This window comes from Adiantum capillus-veneris, chromosome 3, assembly GCF_014529385.1.
Source record: "Adiantum capillus-veneris isolate H3 chromosome 3, ASM1452938v2, whole genome shotgun sequence".
In the NCBI taxonomy this organism is placed as follows: Eukaryota; Viridiplantae; Streptophyta; class Polypodiopsida; order Polypodiales; family Pteridaceae; genus Adiantum; species Adiantum capillus-veneris.
Window position 1 is genome coordinate 25618669 of NC_140933.1, and position 19216 is coordinate 25637884.

Below are 19216 nucleotides of genomic sequence, written 5' to 3' on the forward strand. Positions count from 1 at the left end.
CTTCTAGATTCTTCCGGAATCTTCTCCATGCTTCTACAAACTTCTAGAATCTCCTTGATACTTTTAGAACTTCTAGATTCTTCTAGAGCCTTCTAGCGATGATATAGGCGATGACATAGGCGATGATGCAAGCAGCGACTGACTCTCAAGCATCCATGATACCCTGCACACTACACACTACTCTCTCTCTCCCCTACGTGTAGTTATGTGATGCCCCACAAGAGGGCTCTTCATGTGACTGATGTACAGCTGTGTGGTTTCATGATTTTGTGCTGAGGCAAGAGCCTCCTTGAGCAGCAACAGGGGTAGCTAACTGCTACTCAAAAACAGGCACCGATGAGGGTCATAACCTCACCGTACAGGTGCGTTTTTAGCGTTGAGTATACGTTGTAAATTGACTGTTTTTCAGCCATACGGACGCCAGAACCATTAGGTATAGTATCCCACTGACAAAGGACAGTTAGGAGACAATTAGGGACTGAGAAAAGGGCAAAAACTAGTAAATACAGCATGCTGAATTTAGTGTTTTTGGGCAGGAATTAGAGGGTTTGTGCCAGTGGAAGTGAGATCCAGCAAGGGAATTTGTTTCGTGTGCTGCCAAAATTTGGCCAAAATAGGTGGTATCTAGCTGGATACAGGTAAAGGATTCCCAAGACTCTACTTTGTAATTTACCCTCTCAAAGTATAAAGAAATACCGAAAGGGGCGCCAATTTTGAGGCCTACAGGTTGTCGGCGTATGCTCGGAGCATTCTAGCTTCCAAGATGTGTGTGTGCTTAAAATGTTAATTCCCGTCGCACATTTCCTTTGCACGTTCTCTGTGTGTGTGTCTAAAGTAAAGAATTCCGGGTGAAAGCCAAAGCCTACCGCCCCACGGCCGATTTCAAGGTTTCGTTGTCGGGACATCAATCACTTTTTTCTCAAGAAGTGAGCCTCGATTTTTGGGTATAGACACAGAGTACAGGAACGCGGGATTACACTATGGCCGACAAAGGGAAGGGCATTATTCCTCTTTGAAGGACAGAGAGGAAACTGCTATGGTGTTCGAGATTGGCGAAAGCTCACGGCCACGTCAATCTGTACCTCCTCTTGATGTGAATGTCCCTCCAATAGTACAAGGCTTTAGGACTGGGCAACTTGAGGATGATGCGTTCAGGACTCAGTTAATTGCCGCGGTGAATGTCTTTTTGTAACTAGTGCAAAATCCAAGGTTTATGGAGTTCTTGCAAGCGGCTCCAATGCAACAGCAAAATAGGCAACCTACACCTCGTACAGAGCTTGTTGAGGCTCAAGCCCAAGTACTTCATGCGACTCAGCGGGATAGGGAACACTCGCATGTTGCGGAGCCGGCGGCTCCAAAACAGGTTCTCCCGTGCTTGAACAAGTGGCCAGAACGCCTATTCCACAAGTTATGCCAGTTCAGCCCGCCACCTTTTAGAGTTCGCATGCTGTCTTGAATGGACAGGGAACTGGTTACCAGGCAATGCACCCAGTTTTTCCACCACCCACAGTACATCCTGGGTATTTCGGGGTTGGATTAATGTTCCAGAGTATGGCTGGTTATGCGCCTGAAAATTAGTCGTACATGCTAGGAATAGTGTTTGGGGTATGCAAGGCATGATGCCAAACCCCATGTATGGTAGTATTGGCATGCAGCAAGGTTTTCAGTGCAACCAAGGCCAGTTTGGGGTGCCTCAGGGTCATTTTGGTATGTCTGGTTTTTCTGGACAGCAACCAGATATCGCACCTCTGACGCAAAATGTTCATGGCCAAGATGTTGATCATGCCTACTAGAGTGCCCATGTTGCAGACTTCCTTATGACAACTTGGGGCGACTAGAGAAGCCGAAAGCTTACAAAGAAGGTGGTGCAGCTGTGAAGTTCAGCACTTTCAGTGGCTTCGAGGATAAAGCAAAGGCTCTCACTTTCCTCCAGCAGTTTGATACAACTTATGCAAGAGGGAATTTTACAAAGACCTCTAAAGTAAGAAAAGCTGTCACTTTCTTAAAGGACAATGCGCTTACATGGTGGACGACATTGTTAATGCAAGGACAGGCCTCTGCCACTTGGGTTTACTTCAAGAAAATATTTGCATCTGCTTGGCTGTCAAATGAATTTGAAGCCGATGTCATGAAAGATTGGCACCAGCTTACTTCGGCTACATGCAAGAGCTTGCTGGAGTACACTCGGAGGTTTTGTAAAACATTACTCTCAGTGACCTCCTACAGATTTGTGCCATTGATAGAGCAGATAGAGAAGTACTGTTGTGGGCTGCCTAAAGGGCTTCGTGATTACTGTACCAAGAATAGAGTGGCTACCCTCACTCAGCTTATGGAAGTTGCTAGCATTGGTCTTGCCTTGTTGAAAGGAGAGGACAAAGAATTTCTGAGCAACGAGAAAGGAGGGCAACAAAAGAAAAATTCAGCGAAGAAGCCTTTTGTGAAAACGGCTCCTGAAGCGTCACAGGGGTCAGAAAAGGACACCAAAGATAAGGATTCATCCGGGACTTCTGGAGCGCAGGCAAAGAAACAGAAAAGGAAGCATTGGGTGCGTAAGTCGCTCGAGGAAAAGAAGGTCCTAATGGCTGAAAACAAATGCTTTATATGCGAGCAGCCTGGTCACTTTGCTACCAATTGTCCACAAAGGAAAATACGAGCTGACTCTGATGATAAAGAGGACCAGAAAGGCAAGAAGCCTAAACCCACGGCAGGTTTGATGCCAGATATGGTGGGTGATAAGCCCAATACAGATGCCAGTGAGTTATGCAAGACATGTGGTAAAGTTAGGGATCAAACGGCACTCATCTTCTTTGATCCAAGTGCCAAAGCCAACTTTATCTCATAAGAGTTAGCTATGAAGCTGGGCCTCAAAGCTGAAGAAATGGGGTACACAGTAGAGACAGGGTTGGCATGTCCTGGCCACTCAAAGTGTGTTACTCCCATTAATGGAAAGCTGTGTCTACATATTCAGTCGTATGTGGACACAGAAGAGTTCTATATCATGCCATTGGAAGGGTGCGATGCGCTACTTGGAAATCCGTGGATGTTCAGAGTGCATGGCGTGTTGGATGCCTTCGACAAGACAATCACCCTTCAGCATAGGGGCAAAACTCATGTTTTGGATGTAAAGCTCAAAGGGGAGTATGTGCCTATTATATCTGCTTCTGCTATCACTTCTGTAATGAAGAATCATCTTTCTGTGTACTTGATTTTTGCATGTGATGTCTCAGATAATGATCAGTCAAATTTATCTGTGTTAGATAAAGAAAGGTCAACATTTTTGCAAAAGTTTAGTGATTGTTTTGCTGATTCATTACCGTCGCAATTGCCGCCAGAGAGACCTGAGGACCATCGGATAGATTTGGTGCCAGGGTGTAGCCCACCAAATAGACCTCTCTACAGGGATAGCACGGCGCAGCAGAAAGATTATGGGCCAGGTGAGTTATTGGAGAAGGGGCTGATTCAGACTAGTTTTTTCACTCTTTTGCTCCCTAGTGCTCCTAGTGCAGAAAAAGGATGGCTTATGGCGCATGTCTATTGATTACCGTGCGTTGAATAAGAATACCATCAAGAATAGGTTCCCTATTCCTACAATTGATGATATTCTCGATCGTTTAGAGGGTGCTGAATTTTCAGCAGGATAGACATTAAGGGTAGGTACCATCAGATTCGTATAAGGCCAGAGGATGTGCACAAGACTGCATTTAGAACGACATTTGGTCTTTATGAGTTTCTAGTGATACTATTTGGGCTAACAAATGCTCCTGCCACGTTCAACAGAATGATGGACTAGATTTTCCGCTCGCATCAACAGTTTGTTGGGACGTTCTTCGATGACATGATAGTCTATTCGAAGAATGAAGAGGAGCATAGGTGTCACTTGACCATTGTATTCAAAGAGCTGCGCAGTCACAGGCTACTTGTCAATCCTAAGAAAAGTAAATTCTTCCTGAAAGAGATCCACTTTCTTGGCCACATAGTCTCAGAGGATGGTGTCAGAATGGATCCCGCAGAGGTCGAAGCTATTAAGACATGGCCAAACTTGAAGACTGTGCACGATGTCAGAATTGTGTTCCTACTATAGAAGGTTTATCAGGAATTTTGCAGAGATAGCATCTCCTCTTCACTTGCAAAAGAAAGAGGTCACTTTCAGACGGACCCAAAAAGAGATTTCAGCTTTTAGTCTCTTAAAGGAAAAGTTGACTTCAGATCCAGTAATTGTTTTGCCAGATCTCAGGAAGTCATTTGTGGTCCAGTGTGACGCATGTGGCAGTAGCATCGGAGCAGCGCTAATGCAAGATGGACGGGTAGTAGCTTATGAAAGCCGAATTTTGCAAGGGCCAGAGAGGACTTTGCAAGTCTATGAGAAAGAGCTCTTGGCTGTGATTCATGCGCTTTCTCTGGAAGCACTACCTCTTAGGTGTTAATTTTGTTGTCCAGACAGACCATCAGACCTTGCAATAATTCTTGACACAATCAAAGTTATCCGAAAAGCATATGCGATGGGCAAAAATTCTTTCCATGTTCCACTTCCAGATTATGCATGTGGAAGGCAAGAAGAATGTTGTGGCTGATGCGTTATCAAGGAAGCCACAAATTTCAGCTGTGTCAATTCCTTATCATCAATGAGCTAGATGACATAAAGGAACAGTATGCTACTGATGAAGATTTTGCAAGGATCTTTGAACAGTTGCAAGAGGGGCAACATCATGAGCACTACCTCCTCAGAGATGGTTTTATGATGATGCATGGCAGACTTTGAGAGTCATGCCCCACCGTATGCAGGGCATCGTGGTATTGATGCGACAATTAATGCGGTAGAAACATTCTTCTATTGGCCTACCTTGAGGAGAGATGTGGATGCCTTTGTGCGAGCATGCATAATTTGCCAAAAGGTCCTGTTTGACAGGCAAAAGGCACAAAGGTTGTTACAACCACTGCCGATTCCGGATAAGCCATGGGAAAGCATTGCTATGGACTTTATCTTTGATCTTCCAAGAACACCAACAGGGAATGATGGTATACGGACCATTATTTGCAGGTTCAGCAAGCAAGCCCATTTTATCCCTGTCAGGAAGAAGATAAAATCTTATTAGATGGCACGCTTGTTCATGTACAATTTGGTTAAGTACCATGGTATCCCACAATCGATTATCAGTGATCGTGATCCTCGCATGACCAGTTTGTTCTGGAGAGGTTTGTTTGAGAGCATGGGCACTACGCTCAAGTTCTCGTCTTCGTTTCATCCACAAACTGATGGACATTCAAAAGAGGCTAATTCTACTGTCTTAGATCTGCTGAAATACTATGTGTCAGATAATAAGGGCAAGTGGGAACAATATTTGCCTCTGCTTGAGTATGCGTACAATAATACGGTGCATTCGTCGATTGGCAAGGCACCTTTTGAGATTGTTGAAGGTGGCAAAAAAGTTCCTCCCATTTTGCATACAAAAGACAAGATCTTTGAGGCAGATCGATATGTTGAGAACATGGATGAAATGTATAAGAAAATTAAAGTTGCCTTGGAGAAGACTCAGGCAAAGCAGAAGAAGGCTGCTGATCGTCACCGTCGTGGATTGCTGTTATCCCCTGGTGACTGGGTACCGTTAAGGTTAAAAAATGCAAGGTTAAAGAAGATGAAGAGCAAGGAACGGCTGTTTCCTAAGCTTAGTATGCATTACTATGGGCCTTTTCAAGTGCTTGACAAGATCAACGATGCGGCTTATAGGCTGAAATTGCCTAATGCGTGGAAGATTCATAATGCGTTTCACGTGAGTCTTCTAAGACCCTTCGTGGGTGATGTGCCAGAAGATATACTAGTTGAGGATCAGCCAGAAGTTGAGGAACTTGACGAGATCATGAAACTTGAGCAAGTTTTGTCACATAAGGACAGAAAAGTTAAAGGACAGGTTGCAAGATGCTACTTGGTGAAGTTCAAGAACTATCCGCCTATGGATGCAAAGTGGATGGAAGAACATGAACTGTCAGAGTCACCAAATGTATTGCAGCTTTACCTTGAAGCCTTTGGGTTACAACCTACTTATGCCCCAACCCAACGTGTGCAAAGGAGGGGTAATGATAGAGCTACCACATCAAATGTACATATGAATTCAGTGTGATAGATGGAAATGACAAAAGTATGAGGTCTCATTAAGTCATTTGTATCTATGTGTTACGACCTTTCTTGCGGATACATGCGATGATAAAAAAGTGCTAACAACACAAGATCATCAGTGGCGTGTATTTATGGTATGCAATCGAGGACGCTGTGATTTCAAGAGGGGGGTATGTCATGAGGACGTGGCAGCTGCTAACCTTAGTTGTTGGTTTCTTTCCAATGATTTTTGTTTTATTTTTGAAACCCTCTTTTTGAAGTTGCAAATGGCCGAATGTTGTATGGCCAATGTGAACGGTAGTTTCACCCGCAAACGGGAAGTTGGTCGGCACTGGAATTCGTATAGTAAGAGGATGTCTAGGCTCAGTGCAAGATCATGTAGGTCCCCCCGTCGCACTTAGCAAGTTGGTGGATACTAGGAAGTTAACTCAATAAAGACATAAAGTCAAGGTAGGATCACAACATAAAGTATCCGACAGTTAGGCCACATTGCACTTTTGGATGCGGTCCCAATGAGGATAGATGGTCAGATGACCAGTGAGAGCCCAATGGAAGCATCTCCTAAAAATTAGGGAACTGCTATTTTGGGTCGTGAAATGTGTTCGCATCATTACCTTCGGTATGACCACGGGAACACTTTACAACTCTGCCGCGAAGTCAACTAGGCAACCAGTCGGGAGATTTTTAGGCGGCAACCCCGAAACGGGAAAAAGCTTGTAATCGCGCCAAGTGGCACAATTCAGTATACTTGCCTCGTTCAAAAAAATGGGGGCTGAATTTTAAGATGGGAGAGGCCTCATTTGCTTGCTGTCTCACAGGTTAAGAGCTGTGGAGTTCTTTCTTTCCACTCTATGTACAGTGTGGTGCTAGGAGTGATGCCCTGCACACTACACACTGCTCTCTCTCTCCCCTACGTGCAGTTATGTGATGCCCCACAAGAGAGCTCTTCATTTGGCTGATGTACAGCTGTGTGGTTTCATGATTTTGTGTTGACGCAAGAGCCTCCTTGAGCAGGAACAGGGGTGGCTAACTGCTACTCCAAAGCAGGCACCGGTGAGGGTCACAACCTCACCGTGCAGGTGCGTTTTCAGCGTTGTCTATACGCTATAAATTGACTATTTTTCAGCCATACGGACGCCAAAACCATTGGGTTCAGTGCCCTACTGGCAAAGGACAATTAGGGGACTGTTAGGGACTGAAAACAAGGCAAAAACCAGTTCATGCAGCGTGCTGAATTTATTGTTTTGGAGCAAGAATTAGAGGGTTTTTGCCAGTGGAAGTGAGATCTAGCAGGGGAATTGGTTTAGTGCAAGTATTGGGGCCGTTGTGCTACAGAAATTTGGCCAAAACAAGTGGTATCTAGCTAGATACAGGTAAATGATTCCCACGACTCTACTTTGTAATTTACCCTCTCAAAGTATAAAGAATTACCGAAAGGGGCGCCAATTTTGGGGCCTACAGGTTGTCGACTACCGCTCGGAGCTTTCTAGCTTCCGAGCCGTGTGTGTGCTTAAATGTTAACTCCCGTCGCAGGTTTCCTTTGCACGTTCTCTCTGTGTGTGTATAAAGTAAAGAATTTCGGGTGAAAGCTAAAGCCTACCGCCCCACAGGCCGGTTTCACTGTGTCACGAGGACGTGGCAACTGCTAACCTTAGTTGTTGGTTTCTTTCCAATGATTTTTGTTTTATTTTTGAGACCCTCTTTTTGAAGTTGCAAATGGTCAAACATTGTATGGCCAATGTGAACGGTAGTTTCACCCGCAAACGGGAAGTTGGTCGGCACTGGAATTCGTATAGTAAGAGGATGTCTCGGCTAAGTGCAAGATCATGTAGGTCCCCCCGTCGCACTTAGCAAGTTAGTGGATACTAGGAAGTGAACTCAATAAAGGCATAAAGTCAAGGTGGGATCACCAACAGAAAGTATCCGACAGTTGGACCACATTGTACTTTTGGATGCGGTCCCAATGAGGATAGATATACCTAGATGAATCCAGGATAAGCCTAGATTCACCCTTGAAGGAAAGTGCAAGGTATAGACCCATGGTAGTCACCCACAAGACAATATAACCATCATCTCCATCATGCATAGTATTGACTAGGTACTAACATATGCTCCCCACCACAGCACACACCACATGCACACACATGAGCATACATCAACACAAAGTTCAGCGTACTGAGTTTTTGTCATGACTCCGGAGATCAAGGGCAGACTCAGCCATAATGAAGCCTAGCACTAAAAGAAGCATTAAATTGAAAAAATTAGCACAATCATGAAATAGTTGATAGGGCATAAGCACCAGAAAAGATAGAAAGAATTAGCACAAAATCAACTAGTCGTAACTCAAACGAAAACTTCACAATGTGAAGTCTGCATGTCCGCTATACGACTTAAAAATATACCTGGATGAATCCAGGATAAGCCCAGATTCACCCTTGAAGGAAAGTGCAAGGTATAGACCAATGGTAGTCACCCATAAGACAATATAACCATCAGCTCCATCATGCATAGTATTGACTAAATACCATGACGTCCCCACTAACGTCGTCAGTGCCCAATAGTGGGTGTAGAACTAGGTACTAACATATGCTCCCCAACACAACACACACCACACGCACACACACATGAGCATACATCAACACAAAGTTCAGCGTACTGAGTTTCTGTCATGACTCCGGAGATCAAGGGCAGACTCAGCCGTAATGAAGCCTAGCACTAAAAAAAGCATTAAATTGAAAGAATTAGCACAAAAATGAGGTAGTTGATAGGGCATACACACCACAAAAGATAGAAAGAATTAGCACAAAATCAACTGTTTGTAACTCGGACGAAAACTTCACAATGTGAAGTCTTCATGTCCGCTATACGACTAAAAAATATACCTAGATGAATCCAAGATAAGCCCAGATTCACACTTGAAGGAAAGTGCAAGGTATAGACCCATGGTAGTCACCCACAAGACAATATAACCATCAGCTCCATCATGCATAGTATTGACTAAATACCATGACATCCCCACTAACATCGTCAGTGCCCAATAGTGGGTGTAGAACTAGGTACTAACATATGCTTCCCAACACAACACACACCACACGCACACACACATGAGCATACATCAACACAAAGTTCAGCGTATTGAGTTTCTGTATGACTCCGAAGATCAAGGGCAGACTCAGCCATAATAAAGCTGAGCACTAAAAGAAGCATTAAATTTAAAAAATTAGCACAAAAATGAGATAGTTGATAGGGCATACGCACCACAAAAGATAGAAAGAATTAGCACAATATCAATTGGTCGTAACTCGGACGAAAACTTCACAATGTGAAGTCTGCATGTCTGCTATACGACTAAAAAATATACCTAGATGAATCCATGATAAGCCCAGATTCATCCTTGAAGGAAAGTGCAAGATATAGACCCATGGTAGTTACCCACAAGACAATATAACCATCAGCTCCATCATGCATAGTATTGACTAAATACCATGACATCCCCACTAACGTCCTCTGTGCCCAATAGTGGGTGTAGAACTAGGTACTAACATATGCTCCCCAACACAACACACACTACACGCACACACACATGAGCATACATCAACACAAAGTTCAGCGTACTGAGTTTTTGTCCTGACTCCGGAGATCAAGGGCAGACTCAGCCATAATAAAGCAGAGCACTAAAAGGGAACACTTTACAACCTGCCTCGAAGTCAACTGGGCAACCAGTCAGGAGATTTTTAGGCGGCAATGTATCAAACTGCTGACGTGTCAAAGCCCTGAAGAATGGAGCCAACTTACAGATGTTGGCCGAGGGGCCTAAACCTAAGAAGAACAAGTAACAGAAGAAGAAGTCCTACCAACTTATGGGGACCCCGTCACAAGACGGGCACTGTCACAAGACGGGCACCACATGCCAATAGAAAAGAACAAGACTGAACAGACGGGCACCACATGCCAATAGAAAAGAACAGACTGAACAGACTTTTAGCACTTCAATAACAACTGAAGAGAGAGAGAGAGAGAGAGAGAGAGAGAGAGAGAGACGAGACGAGACGTGACACGAAGTGGCGGAATTCCACCCCAGAGAGTATTGGCCCCAAACCTCGGCACCCCTTTTGATATTTCTTTATATTGCATGAACACAGTACAAGTCGGAACTCCAGACTCTGCACCTTCTCCAAGAAGCATGCCAGAGAATGAGCCCTAACCTCATATTTAAAGGCACTAGACCCCAAAAGCAGTTTACAATAAAAAGCCTTCAAACTCAAAAGCTTTTGGTCCAAAAGCAATGCCAAAAAGCTGCCAGCGTAATTTACGAATATCCGTACAGCCTGCCACGTCATCAGCCAACATAATTTTAGAAAATCTACTAGCTTTTCCTGTGTGTGTGGGTCCTGCTTTATTCTAATGCTTTATGTCACTTGGGCCTCATCGGACGGGGTCCCCATAAGTTAGTAGGACTTCTTCTTCTGTTACTTGTTCTTCTTAGGTTTTAAGCTCGGCCAGCATCCGTAAGTTGGCTCCATTCTTGAGGGCTTTGACACATCAGCAGTTTGTTACAGGCAACCCCGAAACGAGAAAAAGCTTGTAATCTCACCAAGTGGCACAATTCACTGTACTTGGCTCATCCAGAAAAATGGGCGTTAAATTTTAAGCTGGGAGAGGCCTAATTTGCTTGTTGTCATAGATTAAGAGCTATGGAGTGCTTTCTTTCCACTCTATGTATAGTGTGGTGCTAGGAGTGATACCCTGCACACTACACACTGCTCTCTCTCTCCCCTACGTGCAGTTATGTGATGCCCCACAAGAGGGCTCTTCATTTGACTGATGTACAGCTATGTGGTATCATGCTTTTGTGCTGAGGTAAGAGCCTCCTTGAGCAGGAACAGGGGTAGCTAACTGCTACTTCAAAGCAGGCACCGGTGAGGGTCATAACCTCACCATACAGGTGCGTTTTAAGCGTTGTGTACGCGTTGTAAATTGACTGTTTTTCAGCCATGCGGACACCAGAACCATTGGGCATAATGCCCCACTGGCAAAGGACAGTTAGGTGACTGTTAGGGGCTGAAAACAAGGCAAAAACCAATAAATACAGCGTGCTGAATTTATTGCTTTTTGGCAAGAATTAGAGGGTTTATGCCAATGGAAGTGAGATCCAGCAGGGGAATTGGTTTCACGCAAGTTTTGGGGCCGTTTTGCTACCAAAATTTGGCCACAACAGGCAATATCTAGCTGGATACAGGTAAAGGATTCCCAGGACTCTACTTTGTAATTTACCCTCTCAAAGTATAAAGAAATACCGAAAGGGGCGCCAATTTTCGGGCCTACAGGTTGTCAGCGTCTGCTTGGAGCATCGAGCCGTGTGTGTGCTTAAATGTTAATTCCCGTCGCAGGTTTCCTTTGCACGTTCTCACTGTGTGTGTCTAAAGTAAAGAATTTCGGGTGAAAGCCAGAGCCTACCGCCCCATGGGCCAGTTTCAGTATGTCACAAAATTAGGGTTTCTAAGAAACCCTAACCTTAGAGCTAGGACCAGATAGAGATGGAGATGGACATTGGAGATGGGAGTATGAAGGCTAGAGCATGTAGAGATTGGATTAGTGGAGGGAGGAGAATAAACAACCAACTACCACGTGGACTACTCTGCCATCTCATCTGCCTGTAAGGCTGATATGCCATGTCAGCATTCACTCTTTTCCACATCAACATTGTAGCACTGCTGTACAGAAATTCCGGGATTCATGTCGTATTTCACAGGTGGCTGTACCGACAAGCTACCATGTGACAACATCCCACGCGAAGCACGTATCTTGGCCAACGTTTTTGCAGGGAGATACTTTCCAGCATAAAAGGTTAAACTCTTTATTTATTAAAATCCATGAGCTTTCAAACTTAACTTTGGTATCTACTTTTGGCCCAAGAGCCTATAAATAAGATCCTGGAGGGGCATTGTCAATTATCAAACTGAAGATCTGAAAGAAGAGTTCAGACTCTGAGCATGGGGATTTGGCTGAGAGCATATCTCCACCTTTGTACAAACTTTGCAGATTTAATACAATAAAGGAAACAGCCTACGGGAGTGGTCACTTTGAGGGCCAATATTTATGGGGGAGGAACTATGCCTTCCCGTGTGTCTTGTGTCGGATTCTCTTCTCTATTTCATTGAAGTTTGTCAGATTCTCGGCTCGTGGACCCACCGATCAGTTTCAGCCTCTTCTACTGCAACAAATTGCTTGCAACGGCTAAATCAACGCTTCTTCTACCCGGGTGGAGTCTACCCGGGTGGAGTCATTGGGACTTGGACTCAGCGTTTTTCTATTTTTACCATGAAAAGGTTTGGGAATGTATTAGATAAGAAACAAGGTTACAAAATTCTGGGGGAGATTACAAAACCAGTGAGGTACCCGAAGGGTGATACTGCTCGATTGAAACACTTCGATCAAAATTACATAGGATTGGCTACGAGAGCATTTACAGCAATAGAGGGAACATACGGTGGAAATCTGCTGCAGATCTTACCTTTGGGCATCCATCTAGATCAGTTCCACGGCGGCGATGGCATCTCATTGAATTCTTTCACCACATATGCTGTTTCTTATCTGTTTTCAGCCTTCCACAGGTGAGCACACAAAGATCTACCCGTCCTTTGTGTCTGCAACGCTCCAATATCAGTTGAGAGCGTACAAGCATGCTGATTTTCAATGAACAACAGCGTTTTCAGCCCCTTAGCATGTATATTCTGAGCAGACAGAAAGCTGAAAGTTTGCCACTTTGCCTCTCCATCAGCTACTACTACTAAACTTACTATTTCTGTACTATAATAGTATTAAATTATTGTAATTTTATATGTGCACATTGATTTATAGTTAAGTAGTGGATCCACAAGAAGGGACTATTTTGTAATTTTATGTGTACACATTTATTTGTAGTTAAGTAGTTTATCCATAGGAAGGGACTATACCAGGATCCGTCAAAAGGAGAATGATATAGAGCATCATAGACGGAATATCCCTCAAGCCATCCTAGAACAGCTATTCCTTATAACCAAAGCACTGTGTAGGTAAATATTTGATAGGCCACCTATAACAGATACTTCTAATCTGTCACATTGGATGGGTGACTCAGATCATCTAGAAGGGGTATCCAACCATCCATAGGTCACATGTTGACGGTCCCTGGGCTTCATCTTACTACATCTATCATAACAAAAATCTTAAGACAGTTCTACATCAGTAAAATTGGACATTTGCAAGCCGATCGCCGCTCCTTTCATGACTATTCATTCTACAAGAGTTGTTTCCATACATAGTTCAGAACCTTGTTTCTTGGCATTAATACACTTTACAGGGATGCAATAAAGTAGTTTCTACACTGCTTGTGACAGTTTCATGCATATTCTTGGCAACTGAAGTTTCCCAAATTGCTCCTTCTCCTCATGTGGACTTGGCAACAGAGATGTTCATTTCCAACCTCACATCTTCAACTTCTGGCAGGTTTCTTCAGCATCAGGTGCTAAGAGGAGAGGTAAGATTTTCCACCACTATACTAGTTCATAAGGTTTAGTTCATTGGATACTTTGTATGGCTAGTGATTCCTGGGCTGGCCACCCCTGCATATGCATGGCTAGATAGGTTGCAAGGGGTCCTGGCAGACAACCTTAGGCTTCTAGAGCCAACCCTTCTGAGATCTCCTTTTTAGGGGTGACCCTTCAGCTTCTTGTCACATGATGCTTGTCTTACTCATTTTGTTCTAGGTTGTGGCCCAAATAAGTATCTCGCATGCTTCATCAAAGGATGTTTAGGCACAATTCTACACCTATGCATTCACACATGATATTGTAGGACTCACCTGGCCCTTCTTAGGTTTGATATATTATCTAAAATCAAACAACAAACACAGAAAAGCTTATAAGAAGAATCAAGAAGTGTAAAAGCAAAAAGCGTGAAAATAATTCACACATGATGCTGTAGGACTCACATGGCCCTTCTTAGGTTTGATATGTTATCTAAAATTGAACAACAAACACAAAAAAGCCTACAAGTAAAATAAGAAGAATCGAGAAGTGTAAAAGAAAAAAACGTGAAAATAATTCACACATGATACTGTAGGACTCACATGGCCCTTCTTAGGTTTGATATGTTATCTAAAATCAAACAACAAACACAGAAAAGCCTACAAGTAAAATAAGAAGAATCGAGTAGTGTGAAAGCAAAAAAAGGGGCAATAAACACGAAAACAAGAAGATAAGGAAAAAAGGGGGGAAGCGGGGAGTGTTTGAAGGCCTGCTACGTAGGATGCATTAGATGGACCAACTAAACAACCAATTACAGCCGCAAAACATGTCATGTGCAGGATGCCCAACCCCCGCCAACAACAAACTCTCTCTCTCTCTCTCTCTCTCTCTCTCTCTCTCTCTCTCTCTCTCTCACACACACACACACACACACAAGAGACAAGCTAGCAATTCAAACCTGCTGAAAGCCCACTAAACATGAATGTTTCCAAACATGCCATATTCATTCAAGTTTTTCGTCCGACAAGTTTTTCGAGAAAGGGTAACCAGTAGGTAGGCATGTTTGCACGCCATCATCGTTCCTGATGATAGACCTGCGCAAAACTTGCCCTATGCCTGTTTTCTTGCTGCCGATAGCCAAATTCTATCTTTTTTTCGATTTTCCCGAGATGGGTATCCCCTACCCGAAAAACCTATCAGACTAAAAAAAAGTCGTGCTTCTTAATGGTCTATTTGATTGACTAATATTTATCGGTTTTCCAAAAACAGAGAGAGAGAGAGAGAGAGAGAGAGAGAGAGAGAGAGAGAGAGAGAGAGATGATGGTCTATTTGAGGTTGCATAGCATGATCGGCGACGATTTCTCTAGGTTTAACTCAGAAGAGTGTCCGTCTCGACCCTGCAATAGAGAAAGATTTGATTTTTCTATGAGGACATCGAGATGTCTACAAACGGAAGCTAGCAACAAAAGCTATTGGTCTTCATACCTTGCTTGGGTCGCCTATGCCGGCAATTCCTTTGGCGAAGAAGGTGACATGATGGATGATGCAAGCGACGACTCTATCTGAAAGCTGAAAACAAGAGTAGAGTACCTTTTAAGTACTGATCGTCCAATATATGAGGCCAAAGATCACCAAACGAGAATTCTATATAAAAAGTACATGGCATGGCAGGGATGGTACTACATTGAGGTGGCCCTTGAGGAAGATGGAGAGGTCATTTTGAGCACTACTTGTGATCATTATGTCTTTGTAGACGTGGTAGAGGTGAGTATACTAACTAGCTCTTGCTTACAAATGTGGGTGTTTTTTTTCATGTGCCTATCTAAATTTTCAGAGAAAAGTCAAACAAATTGGTTGACTGAAAGCTCACTAAACATGAATGTTTCCAAACATTCCAATTTGTTTGACTTTTCTCTGAAAATTTAAATAGGTACATGAAAAAAAACACACATTTGTAAGCAAGAGCTAGTTAGTATACTCACCTCTACCACGTCTACAAAGACATAATGACCACAAGCAGTGCTCAAAATGACCTCTCCATCTTCTTCAAGGGCCACCTCAATGTAGTATCATCCCTGCCATGCCATGTACTTTTTATGTAGAATTCTCGTTTGGTGATCTTTGGCCTCATATATTGAACGATCAGCACTTAAAAGGTACTCTACTCTTGTTTTCAGCTTTCAGATAGAGTCGTCGCTTGCATCATCCATCATGTCACCTTCTCCACCAAAGGAATTGCCGGCATAGGAGACCCAAGCAAGGTATGAAGATCAATAGCTTTTGTTGCTAGCTTCCGTTTGTAGACATCTCCATGTCCTCATTTAAAAAGCAAATCTTTCTCTATTGCAGGGTCGAGATGGAAACTCTTCTGAGTTAAACCTAGAGAAATCGTCGCCGATCACGCTGTGCAACCTCAAATAGACCATCATCTCTCTCTCTCTCTCTCTCTCTCTCTCTCTCTCTCTCTCTCTCTCTCTCTCTCTCTCTCTGTGTGTGTTTTTGGAAAGCCGATAAATATTAGTCAATCAAATAGACTATTACAGAAGCACGACTTTTTTTTAGTCTGATAGGTTTTTCGGGTAGGGGATACCCAGCTCAGAAAAATCGAAAAAAAGATAGAATCTGGCTATCGGCAACAAGAAAACAGACATAGGGCAAGTGTTGCGCAGGTCTATCATCAGGAACGACGATGGTGTGCAAATATGCCTACCTACTGGTTACCCCTTCTCGAAAAGCTTATCAGACTAAAACGAAAGTGTGCTTATGTAATGGTGTATTTAATTGACTAATATTACACGTTTTCCGAAGACAAAGAGCGAGAGGGACGATGGTCTATTTGAGGACAGACAGCGTGATCAACGACGATTTCTCTAGGTTTCACTTAGAAGAGTTTCCGTTTCGACCCTGCCATGAAGAAAGATTTGATTTTTCTATGAGAGCATGGAGATGTCTACGAACAGAAGCTATTGGTCTACATACCTTGCTTGGGTCGCCTATACCGGCAATTCCTTTGGTGGAGAAGGTAACACGATGGATAATGCAGCCACCAACGATGCTATCCGAAAGCTAAAAACAAAAGTGGAGTACCTCTAAGTGTTGGTCGTCCAATTTATTTTTTTTTTAACTATTACGAACGACGCATCGTACGAAGCGTCGCTGGTCTAGGATGACGACTGCTATTTCCAAAAGGCTGAGCGGCTGGGGGTTGAATCTGTATTTACTCTTTTGTAATGAGTGCTAGATAGCAGCCTCTAGCTCGTAGGTACAAAGAGGAGACGGGGTAAAATCAGAAAATGGCGTTATTAGTTTGATTCGAAATGGTTAACAGTACAAGGAAAAGAGAAGACCAGGGAATGCCTCGTGGGAACACCTTTCTCTTTTTAATCTCTCTTTCTGTTTTTCTCTCTCTCAACGTGGTAAAGCGGTGGACTTTTCTCTCCCTCTCTCTCTAATAAAAAGAGGAAAATGATATAACCTTTCTGTTACCCAAGTGTGGTAGATTAGATTGGTTATGCCATTTCCCTCTTGAATAACAGGTCTTGAGTTCAACTCTCCTTGTCTGATAGATCTTTAAGGTCTCCTGGGATAGTTTCCTACGACGTTAAAACAATCTTCTTCTTCTTCTTCTTCTCTCTCTCTAGCATGAGTTATGAGGCTCAGAGATATCTTGGGCTATATCAACTTGAGTTACACAGATATAGAGACACTTTATTCGGGAGAGAGAGAGAGAGAATCCAAGAGACAGTTTACAGATTTCTTTTCACTAGATACTAGATATACGACAGCCAGAGGAGCAACCACCACTGCACTCACTCAATCGACCACTATCGGCATTCTCATCGACCAAGCACTGGAGCTACGAAGATCCAGACGGCCACGATTAAGGAGAGGGGCTACACAACATCGACGGAGACTACAACAAGGCCCCACCACCTCTGTATGTTTGTTGCTTCTGTCCGTGCTCCACATGGCACCTCTTTATCTAGATCTGTGCAAGGCACGGCAGGTCGCAGAACGACGCAAGGTACAGCTGCAGCCCAGTACGGCGCGCTAGACAAGGGCGAGAAGGGGTGCAGAGAGAAAGGAGGGTCACGTGTTTGTCTTCGAAGGCATGGGCGAAGAGAAGGGGGGGACAAAGAGAGGCTGGCTGAGGAACGGGAAAACGAGGGAAGAGGGAATATTTTCATGTATTGTGTTGTCTTCCCAGCAACATGATAGCACGATTCTGATAAAATGATGGCCAACTTAGCCAAAATAAAATTTCGATGGCCATGGAGTGAACCACTTAACCAAAATGACAACCACGTTTTTTGGCATGCCCAAAGACAAAGGCATAATTTCTTATTGGCTGATGTACATAGAACGACTCTCATGATAAAATGGCAAGTGCAGCCCGAGAAGTGTATGGACAGCAGCTAGCCCGAGAAGTGTGTGTGTGTGTGTGTGTGTGAGAGAGAGAGAGAGAGAGAGAGGAATCACCTTCCAAATTCTTCCTTCCCACCAACGTTCTCTTATCAAGGCAGTGGCCACGATTTGAGTCGACTTAACCAAAGCTGGCAAAGAAAATTAGAAAAATCAGATCAAGGGCTAGATATGTACTGAATCCAAGCTGCGTAGGTGATTGTCTGGTATCTCTGTTGTGTCAAACAACAGCGTGCCTGTTCATCTTCTATTCATGGTTCGTACAGCTAATAACTTTGCCCACGCAGACAATTTTGAACAAGCTTGCAAATAGACAAAGACAAATTAGCCACAGACAAAGAAGAAGAAACTGCTGATCATTTGAAAACTGGTATGCATGAGATTGCACCCGGTAACATAATCCTCATGTTAATGTAACAGCCTTAGAATTATACTCAAAGCTCTTTACTCAAAGCGCTTACAACTACCAACACACCAAAAAAATCCATACTACATTATTCATTAACCATCTGATAAGAGGAAGGTTGGTCATAGTACTCGATCCATTACTGCCATGGACATTTGTATGACAATGTTTAGCTACCTAACAACCTATGCACTCTTTCGAGTTTGCAGAGACGACATCAACGTCAATTACCCAGGTTTTTGGAAGTTTCTTGGGACTGAATACACCATTGAACCTCCAACAAGATCATGGGTTGCCAGAATAATAATTGCCAAGAGGATGGTGCGACCACGTATGCTACAAGATGAGCAAGCAAAGTCTTGGGGGTTTTGTGCATACGAGCACCAAAAGACCAATATAGGCAGACGACGTAGGGTGTAGAAATTAGAGGTGCTGCTCTACACTGTGCATACACACACAGAGAGATGATAGAGGTACGATTGAGATTACAAACGTCGACATGCTGACATGTCAAAGGCTTGTGGCTTATTTTCAACACTCCCCCATAAGCAAAAGGCTTTGATAATTGGAGAGATGATGCATTGCAGATTGTCTATATGCACAATGCATTACAATCATGCTCAGCTAGTTTGCTTGAAGCTCTTGAAGTCTTTGAGAAAGTTGAACTGCTTGGCTGCATTCTTCATCTTGCATCTTGGCCTGTTCGGGTGTTGGTAATCTTTTGGTCGCCAGAAAGGAGCATCGGATGCTCGAGCTTGATCTGCTACA

General features: G+C 43.5%; 1 pseudogene across 1 annotated transcript in view; it reads right to left on the reverse strand.

Moving 5' to 3' along the window:
• LOC147460633 (uncharacterized) overlaps positions 1-18135 on the reverse strand; it is a 60227-nt pseudogene extending 42092 nt beyond the window's left edge. Inside the window, exon 1 of the transcript XR_015187503.1 lies at positions 18100-18135. The product of XR_015187503.1 is annotated as an uncharacterized LOC147460633 (transcript). The remainder of the gene's footprint in view (positions 1-18099) is intronic.
• Between the last annotated feature and the right edge of the window lie 1081 nt (positions 18136-19216).